This window comes from Nelumbo nucifera, chromosome 1, assembly GCF_055504915.1.
Source record: "Nelumbo nucifera cultivar China Antique chromosome 1, China Antique-T2T, whole genome shotgun sequence".
Taxonomy (NCBI): domain Eukaryota; kingdom Viridiplantae; phylum Streptophyta; class Magnoliopsida; order Proteales; family Nelumbonaceae; genus Nelumbo; species Nelumbo nucifera.
The window spans coordinates 120127682-120147902 of NC_142649.1; positions in this window are offsets into that span (position 1 = coordinate 120127682).

A 20221-nucleotide genomic window follows, 5' to 3' on the forward strand; every position below is an offset into this window, starting at 1 on the left:
ATATAGAGATATACATATATATTATGGTTTCAAAATGTTTTCAAAAAGGTTTTAATCCCCGGGATCCATGTGAATAGAGAGTGTAGCACTGCACCTTACAGCCGAGGGAGAGGTCCTCTCTTATCAAGCAGTATTTAACCATTTAGGATAATACCTGATGTGCTAATCTTGCATTTGTCTACAGTTCTTGGGTTTTCATAAGGTGGTTGGATCCAAGAACCATTTAGTGTAAATGTTGGGCCCATTAAGAGCCCATGGTGATGGACTCAGGGGTTCACTGTCTCCTACAGTGAAACCGGGTAGGTCTCGTAATAAAGGTTGGACTGAACCCATGTGGCTAATGTGTAGATCGATGTAAGAGTCTCACACCATACAAAGAGATCCAACTGGGCAGCAGGTTAAGGAGTAAGTGAGCACATAAGCTTAATGAGCCTAAAGCTAATTCGAACTAGGCTTAAGTTAGTTAATTAAAAGGGGCAAAATCTGATTTATAATCTGATTAGGATTAGTTGAATGATAAGATAAGTCTTATCCATTTAAGAGTCCAGATCCAAATATCAGATTTGGATCAAGAAACTCTCTCCTAATTAGATTAGGAGGTTGATCCAAAGAAGACTATAAATAAGGGGCGAATTCCTCAGTTTTATACACAGCAATCTGTAGAATTCTCTCACATTCTTGCCATCCCTATCCAGTTCGATCTCCACTTATCGAATTGATCAAGAAAGGTTCTTGATACTGTTTCTTGGTTGAAGAAACAATCTGAAGTCGTGCTCACCAGCCCCTGTTTGATTCTTGCTGAAGAATCCTGGTTCTTGTTGAAGAGCCATCCTGTTGATCCTGTTTGATCACACACTGTGTCATCTTCAATGGAAGCGGGTTTTATTCTTCTCCTTGGGCATAAACACATTCATTGGGAGTTACTGCTACTTCGTATCAGGTATATCCCTCTCCTTCCTATTGGTTTCGGATCAAGTCCGATTTTGTTTCAAGAATGATCCTTGAAAATGCAATTTTCTAAACTAGGGAATGCGATTCCCAGATAGAAGAGAGAGAAAGTTTTTGAAATTTCGCCCAACCATCCTGTAGGGTTCGGCCATCCATATGATGGATCTCTCATCCCTTCAATGGTATCAGAGCTAGGTTCACATTCTTGAACCAAAATCATATCTGATTTGAACCTACGCAAATAGGCAGAATCGGTTCTACCCGATTTGCGCAGATTAGGTTTTTTCTAAGAATTCGGTTCTCAGCTATGGACGATTGATCTAAAATTAAATTATTTATTTTCTGCAATATATTTAGAACGGTTCTATTTATATTTCTTGGAATCTGGGTTGTTCGTACGGTGGAGATTGAATTTTCTTCAGGCGTTGTGAATCTACGCATCTACTTTTGTATTATATCCATTCTAGGTCTATAAATAATTAATTTTTTTTTTTATTTTCTAGACGGAATGTATTAGGAATTTTATTTTGATGTAATTAATAGAGAAATTAGGTTTTTTCTTTTTTATCAATCGGAAGAAACTACTGGAAGCGCGAAGGAGAAAATTTTGCAGATTTGGGTTCGGCAATCTACGACTTGTAGTTTTGGAAACTGTAAACTGCGAACTAACTTTTGTTTTGCAGGGTTGCAGCCTTACGAACAGCCCTCTTGTTATTTTTTACTGATTCTTGATTGTCATGTATCGGTTTCTTTAATTCCATATCATGTTTCAAGAATTGGATATTGAATTAATCATCAAACCCTAGACATATTCGACACACATTGGACCAAACTGGTTGGACCGAATATGTGGTTCGATTAGGGCTGTTAACAGGCCTAAAATTCCTGGGTTTGATGGTTGATTGCAAGATGCAACTCAACCCACATCAGTAAAACCCATTTTTAATTTGTTAAAACTACATAAGCCCAATATAGTGTAAAAACTATATGGGTCGAACTGTTCTTTGCAGTTCAGCCCATATACCTAGATAATATTAATTGGTAGTATTATGGGTTCTAAATGGGGTTTAATTATGGGTTTTACAGATATTTTAATTAATTGGATCAATTTTTTTCATGCATGTGATGTATGGATGTGTGATGTGCTACGTACATGGGCCATAAGTACTTGGCCCATGTTAATTCGATAGTGGCTCTTTGGAACACCATGGCTGAATGCACATCATTGCCATGGTGCCCTTAAGATCATTAGATGATCTCCCTTTCTCAGTGGGGCACACTTCAGTCTCTCCCCAAGAGAAACACACCTCGGAACCCTAGCCGTTTTAGGCCCACTTTGAATCTAATCTTATGAAAGTCAGTGGGTGCCACTTTGGTTTGACCTAAATAAAACTAGGGCGTAATTATTCGTTCCCTCCTGAAAATATAAGAGCATCTAATAGGGAATTTCATATGATGAATTCTCTAAAGGCCTTCCATCATTAGTATGAAAGTTGGATGTATTGGTGGATGGAGATGCAACATAAAATTGGGCTATCCATCTGCTAATGCAGTTGGTTGGATTGTTTCATAAGATGATAGGAGTGTCATAAACCGATGTGGGAGGGGCCAATCCTAAAATGGAAGACTCTCTCATGGTACCTTGGCATTCATGAACATGATGAGTGAGCACTTACTGGACAGAAAGGTTTAACCTAAAATAGCTATGAACCTTGTCTGACAGAGGCCAAAGAGAAAGGTCATAAGATGAGTGGATAAAGGTGGTGGGGTTTTGTAGCTGAAACAGTTGGCTCCATGCACCCCATGTGGTTTCCCACATTTCCAGATGATAGCTATGATTATAACCCTAGCAAGTGCACTAGTTATCAAGTAGTATAAAAATATCGTTCCCACGAGGATTTAACAAAATAAGTATTAGAACTACAACCTTCCTTAATTATTTGGACAATTGAATTTCAGATTTGAAGATAAAAACTAATGAAAAGCAGAAAAAGAAAACAAGAGCAGAAGTAGCCAATGCTGAAGTATGTAACGTTTGATTGAATTCGCTAAGAGTTTTGGTCCACCTAACCATTCCAATGAATATTAATGTATGAGATTACCCAAGATAATTTGTCATTCCCATAAGCTGAAGTCTTTCCAATTTTATTTAATATTCTCTCTCGATATATACTAAAACTACTTCTATCAGGTAACCCTTCGATCTCTCGACTAGAGTTCTCAAGGTAGAAGTGCATTAAGTTCAAGGAAAAACTATTACATTCAGATGAATCATGTGTATATACCCCTATATACCATTCAATTCACACCATGAATTATGTGGTCTGCTATATGAATTCCTCTCTCGATTCATTCACATAAACCTAATCAATTAAGAGATGGTCACTCCTAATAGCATTAAGCAAGATAACTCATAGACTATATGGAAATCATGATCTTGGATAAATCAGAATAAAAATATATTCATTGTTATGATTAGGCTTTGCATAGTCCTACCTACAAATAAATCAGTTCATACTAGAGGAAAAAAAATAAACAAGAGGAAAGAAAGAAGTCATGGTATCGCCCTTAGAGCTGAGGTCTCCCCTTCTCCTTGCTGCCACCTTCTTCTTGCAGTCTTCTTGCTTTCTTGACTGATTGCTCCTCTGCTTCTTGATGCCTAAAGCTAGTGCCCCCCCCCCCCCCCCCCTTTATATAGCTTTAGGAGGAGGGGTTCTCTCCAACTCCTCTTAGGAGATTATCCTCAAAATTAGAAAGTCCTAATCTAATCCTATTCTTATCTCTTTATCTAGTGAACTCAATCTCTTTATCTTTCTAGAATTACATCACAAATTTAAATCTGATAGGACTCTTCTCAGTTTCTTGTTCTTGCATTCGTATTAGGCTGTCTTTGCGAATTGGGTTGCTGCAAGGCTTTTTTGCAAGTTGGGCTTCAGCTGCGAATTGGGCCTTCCTACGAATTTTCCCTGATTTCGGGCCCAGATTTGATTTCGATGCAGGCCGAATCCGCGAAATCCCAAAACATGAAAGTTGTAGCTTTCTCTCTTATCTTTTCAGTGAATCTTCAATCAGCCCAATCAGATCTCGGATACGAGAGTTAGGCCCAGATTACTGAACAGTGCCGAAACTATGAAAAATCATCCGATTTGCCTTGCTTTTCTCCTGATGCCTTCTTTCATGCCCTGAACCAAAATACACAAAATATGAGTCCAAATAAGTACTAATTCAGTATAAAAGACTGGATATTTGGGGATAAAAATATGATAAATTTTATTCTCATCACCAGAGACAACTATCTCCATCACTGAGATTGGAGAGAATCTCAAAGATGCCCAAAATGGAAATGGAACATAGATTAAAAGCCCTTTCTATGTGATTACATGAATCAATTAGGTTGTGAACTTATAAATCTGCTTTGCCTTTACCAGAAATGGCAAATGGAAACTTCACCAAGCTGTTGGATCATAACAAACTTAAGGGCTCTAATTATGTTAACTGGTTCCGAAACCTTATGCTGGTTTTGACATCAGAGAAATTGGACAAAATTGCTAAGAACCCTGCTCTGGATCGTCCGGGTGACAAGGCTTCTGAGGCCCAAAGAAGAGAGTATCAAGAATGAAGAAAGAAAAATTCTCTTGTTCGGTGTTATATTATAGCCTCTTTAGACAATCCGATTCAACGACAATTCGATAAGATCGAAGTGTCCAAAGATATATTGGATAGTCTGAAGACTATGTACGAAGAGCAGAATTGTTCTACTCGACAAAAGGTCTTAAAATTATTTATAACCACACAGATGACTGAGAACCAGGAGGTTCATGACCATTGTCTAAAATTGATGGGTTATATCAATGAACTGGAGTTTCTTGGGTCAGGGGTAGATCATGACACTAAAATTGATGTTGTTCTCAATTCCTTGTCTCCATTCTCCAATCAGTTTATCATGAATTACACCATGAATAAGCTAAACGTTAGCCTTTAGGAACCCAGCAATATGTTGTAGAGGGCTGAAAAGCTGATTAAGAAGAATAAGCCGATAGCCATGCTTCTTGAAAGTGGCAAGTTGGGCAAGAAAAAACGAAAGGCTAAAAGGAAGGCTCAGAAGAAAGGTAGCAAAACCAAAATACAGAAGAAAGACAAGGCATCAAATGCTTGTCACTTCAGTAAGCAGACCGACCACTAGAAGAGGAATTGTCCTCAATACATGAAGACTAAGAAACAAGGTATGTTCGATTCTTTCATCATAGAGACCAATCTGTTGGTCACTTCTACTTCCTGGTGTATTGACTTCGGGGCTTCGACTCATGTGTGTAACTCACTACAGGGGCTCAAGATAAGCAGAAGACTGAGTGATGGAGAAGTGACACTTTACTTGGGGACTTCTACAACTCTTGCAGCTACGACCATAGGCACTATACAATTAGTTTTCAAAGAAGGGATTGTTGTACTAAAAGATTGTTTTTTCGTACCTAATTTAAGAAGAAATTTGATTTATGTCTCAAAATTGTGCATGGATGGTTATTTTATTTTGTTTAGTAATGTAATTACTATTAAACGGAATAACAAATTTCTAGCATATGGGGAACTTAAGAATGGTCTCTATGTTCTTCATCCCTCTCTAGAAACCAACATTACCGAAACTACGTCGGAAATAATCCCAAGAAAAGAATCCGTGATACAGTTAGTCCCACGTGCCTGTGGCATTACCGACTTGGCCACATTAACATAAATCGTATAACAAGGTTGGTAAAGGATGGTCCTTTGGATTTTTTAACTATAAAAGATCTTCCAACCTATGAACCTTGCCTTCAGGGTAAGATGACGAAATGACTATTTACCAGTAAGCCTGAAAGATCTACAGGCACACTTTACCTGATACATATTGATGTATGTGGTCCCCTGAATGTTAGGACACGTATTCAGCACATTTATTTCATAACCTTTACCGATGATTATTCTGGGTATGGTTACGTGTACCTAATGAGACATAAGTTTGAATCCTTTGAAAAGTTGAAGGAGTTCAGACAAGAAGTTGAAAAACAGTTAGGGAGAGAAATTAAAGCCCTTCGATCAGATCGAGGTGGTGAGTATCTCTCTGATGAATTCAGGGACTACTTAAAGGACAATGGGATAGTATCACAATTAGCCCCTCCCGCTACACCACAATTAAACGGTGTGTCGGAGAAGAGGAACCGGACCCTATTGGATATGGTCCTATCACTTCTCATTCACTCAGAATTACTGACATTCTTTTGGAAATATGCATTGGAGACTACGATTTACGTGCTGAATCGAGTTCCAACCAAATCCGTTTTGAAGACTCCCTATGAGTTTTGGACTGGCAAGAAACCAAGTGTGAGACACTTGAAGATTTGGGGTTTTCCAGCACATGTTAAAAACACAAATGCTGACAAATTGGAATCTAATACTAGTCGTTGCCTATTTATAGGTTACCTCAAAGACTCTGTAGGTTACCTATTCTATGATCCGAAAGATCAAAAGGTGTTTTGCATTTGAAATGCCTATTTCTTAGAAGAAGATTACATCCTGGAGAATTTTCAGTAGGAAGTTGTTCTTGATGAGGAGAGCCCAAAAGTAGTGGGAGATGTCCCACAAGCTCCAGACACTCAACCTAGAAGGTCTACCTAGGCATCCAAGCCTCCAGTTCGTTACGGCTATGACCAAGAAATTACTTGGTGGAAACCACGACAAGTGAGGAGGATCCCACGACTTATGCGGAAGCTATGTTGGACATAGATTCCCTAAAGTGGGTAGATGTCATGAAAGTTGAGATGGACTCGATGGAGACCAACAAGGTCTGGACTCTTGTGAACTGACCCTCTAGGGTGAAAGCAATTGGTTGCAAGTGGATTTACAAGAGGAAAAAGGGCCCAGATGGTAACATTGAGACTTATAAAGCTCGTCTTGTGGCAAAAGAGTACACTCATAAAGAGGGAATCGACTATGAGGAGACCTTTTCGCCAATGGCTATGCTGAAGTCTATTAAGATCTAGCTAGCTGTAGCAGTATACCATAAGTACAAGATTTGGCAATGGATGTCAAAACCGTATTCCTGAATAGAGATCTTACTAAAGATATCTATATGCAGCAACCATAAGGATACATTGTTGCAGGTCAGGAATACATGGTATGCAAACTTAACCAATCCACATATGGATTGAAGCAGGTTTCTAGGAGTTGGAACATCCGGTTTGACTCTACTATCAAACAGTTTGACTTTGAGCAAAATCCGGATGAACCCTGTATTTACAAGAAGACTAGTGGGGATAAGGTTACGTTCTTGGTTCTGTATGTATATGACATTCTATTCATTGGGAATGATGTAAGAATGTTAAATACGGTGGAAGTATGGCTTTCACAGCAATTCTCCATGAAAGATCTTGGAGAAGCCACCTATATTTTGGGACTTCGACTCTATAGAGATAGATCGAAGAGGATAATAGGATTATCCTAATCTACTTACATTGACAAAATAGTCAAGATATACAGTATGGAGAACTCCAAGAAAGAAAATGTTCCTTTTAGGCACGGAGTTGCTCTCTCCAAGGGTATGTCTCCCAAGACTCCCGAGGAGATTGAGGGCATGAAAGAGATTCTTTATGTCTCAGTCGTAGGGAGCATCATGCATGCCATGTTGTGCACTCGTCCTGACATAGCTCAGGCAGTGAGTGTGGTAAGTAGATAGCAGTCTAACCCAGGACAGGAACATTGGACAACTATGAAGAACATACTGAAATACCTTCGAAGGATAAAAGAGTTTTGTCTGGTATTCGATGGTAGTTCACTATAGATCCAAGGGTATACTGATGCTGATTTTTAGTAAGATCCATATGACAGAAAGTCTACATCTAGGTACATCTTTACGATGGGGGCCTGTGCAGTTAGTTGGAAAAGTAGAAAACAAGGTTCCACCGCAGATTCCACAACCAAAGCCGAATACATTGTCGTAAGTGAACCTGCTAAAGAAGTCGTCTGGATGAAGAAGTTTATTCAGGAATTAGGAGTATTTCCATCCAGCACATCACCCATTGCACTGTTGTGTGACAACAATGGAGCTATAGCTCAGGCTAAGGAGCCACAAGCCCACTCGAAGTCGAAGCACATCGAGAGGAAGTACCATGTACTGCCGGAGATAGTTAGTATAGGGGACGTCTTGATTTAGAAAGTACCGTCAACGGAGAATGTAGCAAATCCATTGACTAAGCCACTTACATAGAAAGTGTTTGAGAAACACACCACAATGACATGAATCAATTAAGTACTTTATTTATTTACAATAAATGTCAAAAGATACACCAATCTGATTGGAACTAAGGGCATATCTATCTAACAGCTCCCACTTGCACTTAGGTCCAATCGGGTAAAAGCCGATTGGATAGATATGGGGAGATTTATCCTGTCAAGGCTAACATTGATGTGCCACCAAGTTGGTTGGGGTGACTTGTCTCAGTTGCCAGGGTGAGACCTAAGGTACATGCAGTGTGGGTTTTCTTGAAACCCTCAACCGGGCAAAACAGGAATGTTACACCTGACCCCTAGACTCAATTATGGTACTACACTAGGTGTCGGATTGGGTTGTCTTTGATATGCCAATTAGTGAGATCCTTAGAGGGGGTCAAAACATGGGTATGTTGGGACAGTCCGAGAATTCATCTGAGTGGGTGATCAAAGTGACAGGATCAGCCCCTTTGTCGGACAAAGTGAAAAATCGGGGAATGCACTCTCTTTGATGGAAACCTAAACTATCGGTAGTTGATTTCAAACATTGAAATTTGTTTTTGCAAAATATATTTATATGTATATATATATATATTATGGTTTCAAATTGTTTGCAAAAAGGTTTTAATCCCCGGGATCCATGTGAGTAGAGAGTGCAGCACTGCACCTTGTAGCCAAGGGAGAGGTCATCTCTTGTCGGGCAGTGTTTGATCATTATGGGCTGAGAGATTAAGTGTAAGACCATTGAGGGTAATACCTGATGGGAAAATCTTACATTTGCCTACAGTTCTTGGGTTTTCATAAGGTGGTTGGATCCAAGAACCATTTAGTGTAAATGTTGGGCCCATTAAGAGCCCATGATGATGGACTCAGGGGTTTACTGTCTCCTACAGTGAATTTGGGCAGGACTTGTAACAAAGCTTGAACTGAACCCATGTGGCTAATGTATAGATCGATGTAAGAGTCCCACGTCATACAAAGAGATCCAACTAGGCAGCAGGTTAAGGAGTAAGTGAGCACATAAGCTTAATGGGCGTAAAGCCCAATTCGAACTAGGCTTAAGTTAGTTAATTAAAAGGGGCAAGATCTGATTTATAATCTAATTAGGATTAGCTGAAGGATAAGATAAGTCTTATCCATTTAAGAGTCCAGATCCAAATATCAGATTTGGATCAAGAAACTCCCTCGTAATTAGATTAAGAGGCTAATCTAAAGAAGACTATAAATAGGGGGTGAATTCCTCAGTTTTATACACAACAATCTACAGAATTCTCTCCTATTCTTGCCATCCCTACCCAGTTCGATCTCCACTTGTGGAATTGATCAAGAAAGGTTCTTGATATTGTTTCTTGGTTAAAGAAACAATCTGAAGTCGTGCTCACCAGCCCCTATTTGATTCTTGCTGAAGAATCTTGGTTCTTATTGAAAAGCCATCCTATTGATCCTGTTTGATCACACACTGTGTCATCTTCAATGGAAGTGACTTTTATTCTTCTCCTTGGGCACGAACACCTTCATTGGGAGTTACTGCTACTTCGTATCAAGTATATCCCTCTCCTTCCTATTGGTTTTGGATCAAGTCCGGTTTTGTTTCAAGAATGATCCTTGAAAATGCAATTTTCTAAAGTAGGGAATGCGATTCCCATATGGAAGAGAGAAAGTTTTTGAAATTTTGCCCAACCATCCTATAGGGTTCGGCCATCCATATGATGGATCTCTCATCCCTTCAGATACTCCATATATTGGATATTTATGTTTATTTAATAGCTGGGACAAGAAAATTATTCATATTTTGCAACACCAATACTGGATTATCTGAAAGTTTACTTATAAAAAAGGCCATTACCTAAAGTTTCTCCCAAATATGTGTGGTCTTTGGAGAGCTGAGTTGGATATGGACCTATCCTTTTTGGCATTTTTTTTGGGTAGAACCTCCCTTCATTTTTTCCCTAAATGCTAAAACCTCCCCTCTCTTTTCAAATTGGATTGAGACCCCCTGTCGGGTGACATCATCAAACAAAGACCTTCCCTCCATTGGCATTCTAACAAGACCTGTTTGTATGTGATACACATGTGGTTAATTTGTTTCAAACCCAAATTTGCCCTCCTTTTTTCGGGCTTCATTCAATGAACACATCCTGCTCTTCTGTGGTTTGGGCTTGGATGGAGGGTGGACCTACTGCAATTATCTTCTGTCAAAGATTGGTTGGCCTCTATTTTTTCATTAATGATACTAAGTTTTGATCATTCCTCACTTAAATATATGAACTGTGGCCTATCTGGTCAACACATTAAAATTGATTTTGATGGTGCTGCCAAATCTTCTACTGCCAGTGCTACCTCTGTCGTGTTTGAGTATTCTGGTGTTGCCAAAGCTTCTCCTACTTGAGCTGTACCTCTAGAATCAATGGATACGGTGATGTCTGAAGCCTTAGCTTTGAAATTGGCAGTTGAATATGAAAGAATTCTAGGTTGGGGTAATTTGATCACACAAAAAAAAAGAGTGATCAGTGACCTGTATTTATAATACTCTGTTACAACAGAATGAGAGTTCCAGGACTTTGATGGACTCTCATAGATAAATACAATATTAAAAATAAGATAAGGAGCAGATAAAGATAATAGAACAGAGATAAGATAAGATACAAAGGATAAGGTGAAGAGAGGATGAGTTCCTAATCATGTAGGAGTTTGAAGATTTGCTGACGAGGCATAACTGTCAACACCCCCCATCGAGTTGATGGGTGGATTGGTCACCCAAAATTTGGAATGAAGGTTGTGGAACTGAGGAGTTCCAAGTGCTTTAGTGAAGATACCAGCCACTTGATCAACAGTAAAGATGTATTGGACATGGAGTGTCTTGTTGGCAACACGTTCACGAACAAAATGAAAGTCAATTTCGATATGCTTCATGTGGGTATGAAACATGGAATTGGCAGCAAGGTACGTAGCTCCTATGTTGTCACACCATAATGTGGGTGGATAGGAGATGATGACGCCTAATTCCCGAAGCAAAGAACACAGCCAAAGGGCTTCAGAGGTGGCAAGAGAAAGACTGATATTCAGCCTCAGTGTTGGATCGAGAGACCGTGGTGTGCTTCTTGGAAGACCAAGAGACTAGGTTGTCGCTTGGTACACACAATAGCCGCCTTGAGAATGCTGATCATTCGGGCCGCCTACCCAATCGGAGTCAGAGAAGATGTGAAGACGAGTGGACTTAGAGGGTACCAAGCAAAGGCCATAGGCAACAGAGAACTTCAAGTAGTGAAGAATCCGTTTTACAAATGCCCAATGGACTGTGGTAGGAGCATGCATGTATTGACATGCTTTTTCACAATGTAGGCAAGATCAGGCCGTGTAATCAGTAGATATTGAAGACCTCCAACAGCTTTTCTGAATGTGGATGGGTCAGGAAGAGGATTGCCATCCGTTTTGGTTAAAGTGAGAGAGGTGGACATCGGAGTTTTAATAAGCTTAATGCAATCAAGAGCGAGATTGTGAAGGAGGTCATGAATGTATTTCCGCTGAGTGAGGAATATGCCAGAGGCAGTTCGAATAGCTTCTATACCCAAGAAGTAGGAGAGCTGACCAAGATCCTTTATAGAAAAGTGATGCTTCATGCGATTAAGCAAGGAAGAGATAAAGGAAGAGTCAGATCCAGTGAGGAGAATATCATCAACATATATGAGAATGAATGTAGTCACAAATCCATCATTGTAAATGAATAAAGAGGAATCAGCTTTAGAGGATGTAAAGCCATGACTGAGAAGAAACTATTGGAATTTGAGGTACCATGCCCGAGGAGCTTGCTTGAGTCCGTATAATGATTTGCAAAGGCAACAAACATAGTTAGGATGGTCAGCATCCTGAAAGCCTGGAGGTTAACACATGTAAACCTCTTCCAACAGATTGCCATGCAAGAAGGCGTTCTGTACATCAATTTGGCAAACATCCCAGTTATTGGTCACCATAAGACTGAGAACCACACGTATTGTAGTGGGCTTGACCACGGGATTGAAGGTTTCGTGGTAATCAAGGCCTTCTCTTTGATTATAGCCCTTGGCAACCAACCAGGCTTTGAATTTGTCAATATATCCATCGGGTTTTCATTTAATGTGGAACACCCATTTGCAGCCCACTACATTGATGTTGGGTGCACGAGGCACGAGTTCCCAAGTTCCATTGTGTATGAGTGCATCAATAGATGAAGTTTAGTGGGAGTGATGTGGTTTGAAATTGTAGGATGCATTGGGAGGGTGGTGGAATTGCTGGGATGATCTGTGGATGAGGTAGGTTCAGGTGGAGACATAGCAGGAACTGATTGATTTTCTGATTGAGTTTCAGAGGTGGAGGCAACGGGGTTAATTGGGGACACGGGAGAGGGTTTTGGTAGTGATGCATTCAGTGAAGACACAACCAACTGGTGAATAACTGGAGGACAACCAATAGAAATGACTGAAGTTGAGGGCTCAATAGCCGGTAGAGAGGAGTTGTGACGAAACGGGAAGACCAGTTCATTGAAAATAACATGTACTGTAATGTCGCACCGGCCAGTTGATAAGTCTAGACACTCGTAACCTTTATGAGTGAAAGGATGGGAGATCCATCATATGGATGGCCGAACCCTGCAAGAAGGTTGGGCAAATTTTCAAAAATTTCTTTACTCCTATCCGGGAATCCTATTCCCAATTTAGAAAACTGCATTTTTAAGGTTCATTCTTGTAACCAAACTGGGCCAAATCTAAAACCAAGATTAGGGAGGGATATATCTGATACGGAATCCATGCAAAAAGCTCCTCCCAACGTAGGTGTTCAGGTCAAAAGAGTATACCAAAATCCTCCCTCTACTGAAGATGACACAACTTAGGATGAGGTAGGATCAACAGGTAGTTCTTCACCAAGAACATTTGATTCTTCAGCAAGAATCAAATGGGGTAGTGAGTACAGCTTCAGAATTGTTTCTTCTAGTAAGAAATAATATCAAGATCAAATCTTGATTAGTTCCAAGAATTAAAGATCGAACAAGGTAGGGCGGCAAGAGCAGGGAGAAAAAGAACTGAAGGCAAAAAACAGTCAAACTGAGTTGTCTTCTGTGTTGTATGTTTGTATCTTTTTCAGATCTGCCTTGCTCTCTATTTATATCCTTAAAGACATGACCTCCTAATCTGACTAGGAGTCTCTTGATCCAAATCTTTATTTGGACATGAACTCTTTAAGTGATAAGGATAATCCCTTATCTTATCTATAGTTCAAGATCAGCTTATTCCTAATCAAATTAGGAGTTCCCTGATCCAAATCTCTATTTGGATCTAGACTCTTTAAGTGGATAAGTGTTAACCTCTTATCCTTATCTGCTGATCCATACCCAGATTTGCCCCTATTTAATTAATCCAATTAACCCAGTTCGAAATGGGCTTTAGGCCCACTAAGCTTTCAGGCTCACTTCCTTTTAATGTTGGCTAGCTTGGTTCTCTTTGTATGGCGTGGGACCCTATCATTGATCTACACATTAGCTACATGGGTTCAGCCTAGCATTTATTACAAAGCCTGGCCAAATTCACTGCTGAATACAGTGAACCCCTAAGTCCATCACTATGGGCTCTTAATGGGCCCAACATTTGCACTAAATGGTCCTTGGGTTCAGCCATCTTATGAATGCCCAAGGACTGTGGGCAGATGCAAAATTATACCATCAGGTATAACCCTCAATGGTCTTACACTTAACCTCTCAGCCCATAATGATCAAACACTGCCAAGGTACAATGTTGCACCCTCTACTCACATGGATCCCGGGAATTAAAACATTTTGCAAACAATTTGTGAAACCATAATATATAAGTATATCTCTATATAAATATATTTTGCAAAACCAAATTTCAAACACATTTGAAATCCACTACTCGCAGTTTAGGTTTCCATCAGAGAGAGTGCATTTCCCCGACCATTCACTTTGTCCGACAAAGGGGCTGATCCTGTCACTATGATCACCCACTCAGGTGAATTCTCAAACTGACCCAACATACCCATGTTTTGACCCCCGCTAAGGATCTTACTGGTTGGCATATCAAAGACAGCCCAATCCGACCCCTAATGCAGTATTATAATCGAGTCTAGGGGTTAGGTGTAAGATTCCAGTTTTTCCCATCTATCTCCAAGGTCCAAAGCAATACTGGAATTTGGTCTGGTTCAGAGTTTCAAGAAAATCCACACTGCATGCACCTCAGGTCTCACCCTGGAAGTTGAGACAAGCCACCCCAACCAACTTGGTGGTACATTAATATCAGCCTTGGTAGGATAAATCTCCCTAGGTCTACCCAACAGCTGCAAAGATTCTAAACTAACACGAGTCTCATATGTGTCCAGTTTAAGGGTATTACACAGAAACATACCACAATAACTTGAATCAAATATGTACTTTATTCATGTACAATAAATGTCATAATGTACATCATGCTGATTGGAGCTAAGGGCATACACTGTCTAACAACTCCCACTTGCACTTAGGTTCAATCTGGTACAAGCCAGAGTCTCATACTTTCCACGGGTTTCTTAAACACTTTGTGTGTTAGTGGCTTAGTCAATGGGTCTGCTACATTTTCCGTTGATGCTACTTTCTAAATCAGGACGTCCCCTCTTCCAAGTATCTCCCTAGTACATGGTACTTCCTCTCGATGTGCTTTGACTTCAAGTGGGCTCGTGGTTCCTTAGCCTGAGCAGTGGCTCTAGTGTTGTCACACAACAGAGGAATGGGTGATATGCTGGATGAAACTACTCCTAATTCCTTAATGAACTTCTTCATCCATATGGCTTCCTTAGCAGCTTCACTTGCGGCAATATACTCGACATCGGTTGTGGAATTTGCAATGACCCTTGTTTGCTGCTTTTCCAACTAACTACACAGGAGCCCATCATAAAGATGTATCCAGATGTAGACTTTCTATCATATGGATCAGACTAGAAATCGGCATTGGTATACCCAAGGATCTGTTGTGAACTACCATCGAATACCAGACAAAACTCTTTTGTCCTTCGAAGGTATTTCAGTATGTTTTTCACAGTGGTCCAATGCTCTTGTCCTGTGTTAGATTGATATCTATTTACCACACTCATAGCCTAAGCAATGTTTGGCCGAGTGTACAACATGACATACATGAATCTCCCTACGGCAGAGGCATAGGGAACTTCCTTTATGCCCTCAATCTCCTCAGGTGTCTTAGGAGATATACTTTTGGAGAGAATGACTCCATGCCTGAAAGGAACATTTCCTTTCTTGGAGTTCTTCATACTGTATCTCTTGACTATTTTGTCAATGTAAGTAGACTAGGATAATCCTATTATCCTCTTCGATCTATCTCTATAGAGTCGAAGTCCTAAGATATAAGAGGCTTCTCCAAGATCTTTCATGGAGAATTGCTGTGAAAGCCATACTTTCACTGTAGTCAACATTCCTATATCATTCCCAATGAGTAGAATGTCATCTACATACAGAACCAAGAACGTAACCTTATCCCCACTGGTATTCCTGCAAACACAGGTCTCATCCAGATTCTGCTCAAAATCAAACAGTTTGATAGTAGAGTCAAACTGGATGTTCCAGCTCCTAGAAGCTTACTTAAGTCCATATATGAATCAATTAAGTTTACATGCCATGTGTTCCTAACCTACAACTATGAAACCTTGTGGTTGTTGCATATAGATATCTTCAGTAAGATCTTCATTCAAGAACGCGATTTTAACATCCATTTGCCAAATCTCATAATCATGGTATGCCGCTACATCTAGCAAGATCCTAATGGATTTAGGCATGGCCACGGGCATGAAGGAAGTGAGAGATCCATCACATGGACGTCCAAAAACTTGCGGAATAAGGTGGTCGAATTTCAAAAATTTCTCTCCCTTCAATTGGGAATCGTATTCCCTATTTTAGAAAAATCATATTTTTCAATGATCAATCTTAAACCATAAACCATACCAGATTTGAAACGAAACAATAGAAGAGGGATATACCTGATACAGAGAAATAATATCTCTTAATGGAGGTATTTGAGGTGGTCGACATTTTGTTGGGGATGACGAGAAGCTCTGATACCATGAAAGATTTCTAAGTTGGGGTAATTTTATCACACAAAAAGAATGAGTGATCAATGACCTGCATTTATAATACTCTGTTACAACAGAATGAGAGATCCAGGACTTTGACGGACTCTCATAGAAAAATACAATATTAAAAATAAGATAAGAAGGAGCAGATAAAGATAACAGATAGGATACAAAGGATAAAGTGAAGAGAGGATGAGTTCCTAATCACGTAGGAATCTGGAGATTTGCTGACGAGGCATAACTGTCAACAGAATATGCCTTGAAATTTCTGGATAGAAGAAAAAGTTAGAACTTGAAAGTTTTAAACCACCATTTAAAACCTATCAAGAAATCATTAATAAACCTCACCAAAACCTAGCTATAGGTTTTAAACCACCACTTCAAACCTATAAGATCCAAAGCACACCTTGTATTTCCCATGGTTTAGAACTTTTAACATTCTAACATTCTATTCCATGGTAATCAGGAAAGAGATTCTCTAATCGTTCCTCACGAAGATTCATCCTATAGCTACCTAGTGATTCATCCAACCTCTGCATCGTATAGAATGCATGGTTTAAATGGTGGAGGTATCTTTGTCTTTTTTGATGATTCTGTTAGACATACTCTGACAGGGGAAGTCTTAGTCCAAATTTAAAAGAGGGGAAATTTAAGTATCTGGAGAAAGGTCAAGGCATATTTAAGTCTTTTACCCCCTTTTTGCACTAAGGCTGTGTTTTGTTTGATAGAAAAGGTAGGGAAAGAGTGTGTTGTTTCCTTCCTTTCCCTACCTTTTATTTCACACAGCTAAGCAGCTGCTCTTAGACTCCCATGTTCTCAAGCTTGTCAGCCTGAGATTTTAGCATTATACCAAGTAATGGCCCCGTAAAAGGTTGCATCAAAAGAAGAGGGAGAGAGGGAGGGGGGGGGGGTAGCTTCACTGGTTGAGCCACGTTGATCGGGCCATTTTAGAGAATATGTCACTGGAAAGTGGATTTTGTGGCTTCTGTAAGTGTAATTCCAGCTTTCCAGATTTTTAACAAATACAGCTCCATGGCATTCCGGGTTTCACAGTTCCTAGAATGCCAGAAACCACTGCCTGAAAACCCTCCCAGACAGGCACCTAATCTTTTCTTTCTATTTCTTTCATCTGGTTGGGGATTGTATCCAGTCCACCCCTGTTTAGACTCTTGATAGCAGGGAGTAAAATTGGGTAATGGCAGGATTGGAGTAAAACGTATAGCCAAGTTAGGCAAACTTTCCTGTGAATCCACACAAGATTTGATGACTTGCAACCTCTGCAAAAGGAACTAATTTGGAAAAAGATATCTGCTTGATGCAGTTTTGTGTATCTCAACCAGACCAATTATTCTCTCTGATTGCATAGGTATTTTGTACAAGGTTGTAGTTTGTATCAACTATTTTTGTTATTAGTTTACTAAAGACAAAGCATTATATGCTCTTTGCGGTTGGAATTGTACAAGCAAAAGACTGGGCAAAGAGAAGCTAGATTGCATGCTTATACCAACCAGACAATTAGATCTAGTTCCGAAGAAGACTCATGTTTTTTGACTGTTCAAAAATGATGTAATCTGATAAAGGTCAAACTTTGAAATCTGAGCCCTGGAAAATAAATCCACTAATAAAATTTATGCACAAACACCAAAATTGACTATTGGTTGTACTGCTACCAATGTATATACAAGAGATGCCTATTTCATGTCTGTATTGTTCTAACTAAGTTCTAACAGAGCTTCAACCCTCCTGCTGCTATTCTGGCTTTTCTAGTTATGGGGTTTGATCAGAAGTAATTTTCCATAAGATTTCGGAGTTGGGGGAAGGTGTAAGTGCTTTGCCATATGCATCATGATTATTATCTACAATCAACATTGTCCAACCATTTTAGCAAGTAGTGCAAGAAATGGAGCAGGTCAATTCCAAAATGTGCTTGACTGCTTTCCTATATTTAGCAAGAAGACTTATTCATGGGCTGGGCTTGAGGCTCCGCCCATGAACATTTTACAGTGCTTTAGGTTGGGCTTAGCCCATCTTACAACTTACGCCATAACCTGAAACCCCCTTTCCCATGAATAGAATGGGGCAGGGTGGTCTAGGAGCAAGTAGGGGTGTCAATGGACCGGTTTTGGATTGGACCCTGTCCAAACCAAAATCAATTTGGATGGATTGGATAGACCAATAAGACATTGAATTAGACCAGTCCATATTTAATGGTCCAAAATATTTATTAGATTGGATTGGACTTGGTCCATCCATAATGGATTTATATTGGATTGGATTCGATTGAGCCAATATCTGGTCCATTGATAGAAGGTAAGAATATAGATGTCAATGGACCAGGTTTGGATTAGATTAATCTAAATTAAAACAAATTTGAACAGATTGGCATACATAATTGGATTGGTCCAAAATGATCCAAATTATTCATTGGATTGAATTGGACTTGGTTCATTTGTAATGGACTCATTGGACTGGATCAGATTGGACCAAATCCAGTCCAATTGACACTCCCATCGACAGCCCTAGGAGCAAGACAGGATGAGATTAAATATAAGAAAAAAATAAAACACTTGAATTATGTAAAAACACTTAAAATCCCTGAGGCATGATGGTATCCGTAAAATATTTGTGCACGCCATAACCAGAAGCAGAGCCTCTCATGGGTCAACATTTAGCCACCCAAGTAGCGAAAAAAATAAGAAAAAAAAAGGCACCCAGGCCGAACTATTCCCGGATTTAAAGGCATCCCAACCAGTAAACCGGTTCAAATGGGGACGAGGTGGGGCTGGTCTGAGGTTACCTGACCAACCCCAAATTGATGACTTCCCTGCCTGAGCCTGGATCTGGAACCTTATTGACCAGATTTCTTGCCCACGTAGGAAGTATGTGGATGGTCTTGTTTTCTAAAACAAAAACAACTGCCACATCAGCAAAAATGTATTATTTTGCTGGCATGGCAGTTGTTTTGGTTTAAAAAAACAAAACCACTTACATTGTCGAAAACCCCTCCTAATTGGCAAAATTCACTCAGGTTTAACTATAATACCGGAGAAATTTGTCACTAATATTATAAAAGTGGTAATCAGTTTGGTAGGTGCTCAGCTTGGGTTGGCCAAAGTTAACATTTTACACAGCTTCAGGCTTAGGCCTTTGGGCTAGATCCATTCAAAGCCCAATCTGAGCCCACCCAAGTTGACAACACCCCCACCTTACTATTGCTGAAATTTCTTCCAGTTTGATGTCTTTCTGGCTGCAGAGTTTGTTCCATTAGGCCAAACCCATAGACCATAGTCTTTAAAATCTGTATGTAACTGTTTTAATAGCTCAAAAATCCTTCTTTTATCTACTCATCTTGCTGTAAAGGTGCTTGGAACCCGAATTCCAATTTACTACTTTTGCACTCCCACTCTCACTCTGCTGTCTACTCTTAGATGATCTTTTCAAACAAAGGGCAACGATGTCCCGGAAATGCACAACTCTCGACCCGGATGAACTGAGGCAAAGATGGTTTTTGTATAACAATTAAGGCCCCGTTTGGTGCATATTTCTGTGTGGTCTGTCGATTATTTACAAGTTTAGAAGACCGTGATTTGATCTTTTTCTATTTGGTTTGTGGTAGATCTAATGGCCAAGAACTAATACATCAAAAAGGCATGAAAAACCCAAAACGGGCAACTTTTGGAAATCTTTAAATAGTGTCTTTCTATTCGTCTTTGCACGAAAAGACGTACAAAAAGATAGACCTTAACCAAACGGACTTCAACCTACACGGATTTTAATGTAAAAACTCAATTCGTCTTTGGACTGTTAGAGCTACCAGAAAATCTTTCCAAAAAACTTGCCAAACAACCCCTACAACTACCTCATCTTTCCACCCCTACCTAACTATTGAGCTGAAGGAAACCAGATTTAGCCACCTTTAAATGACTTGTTGATG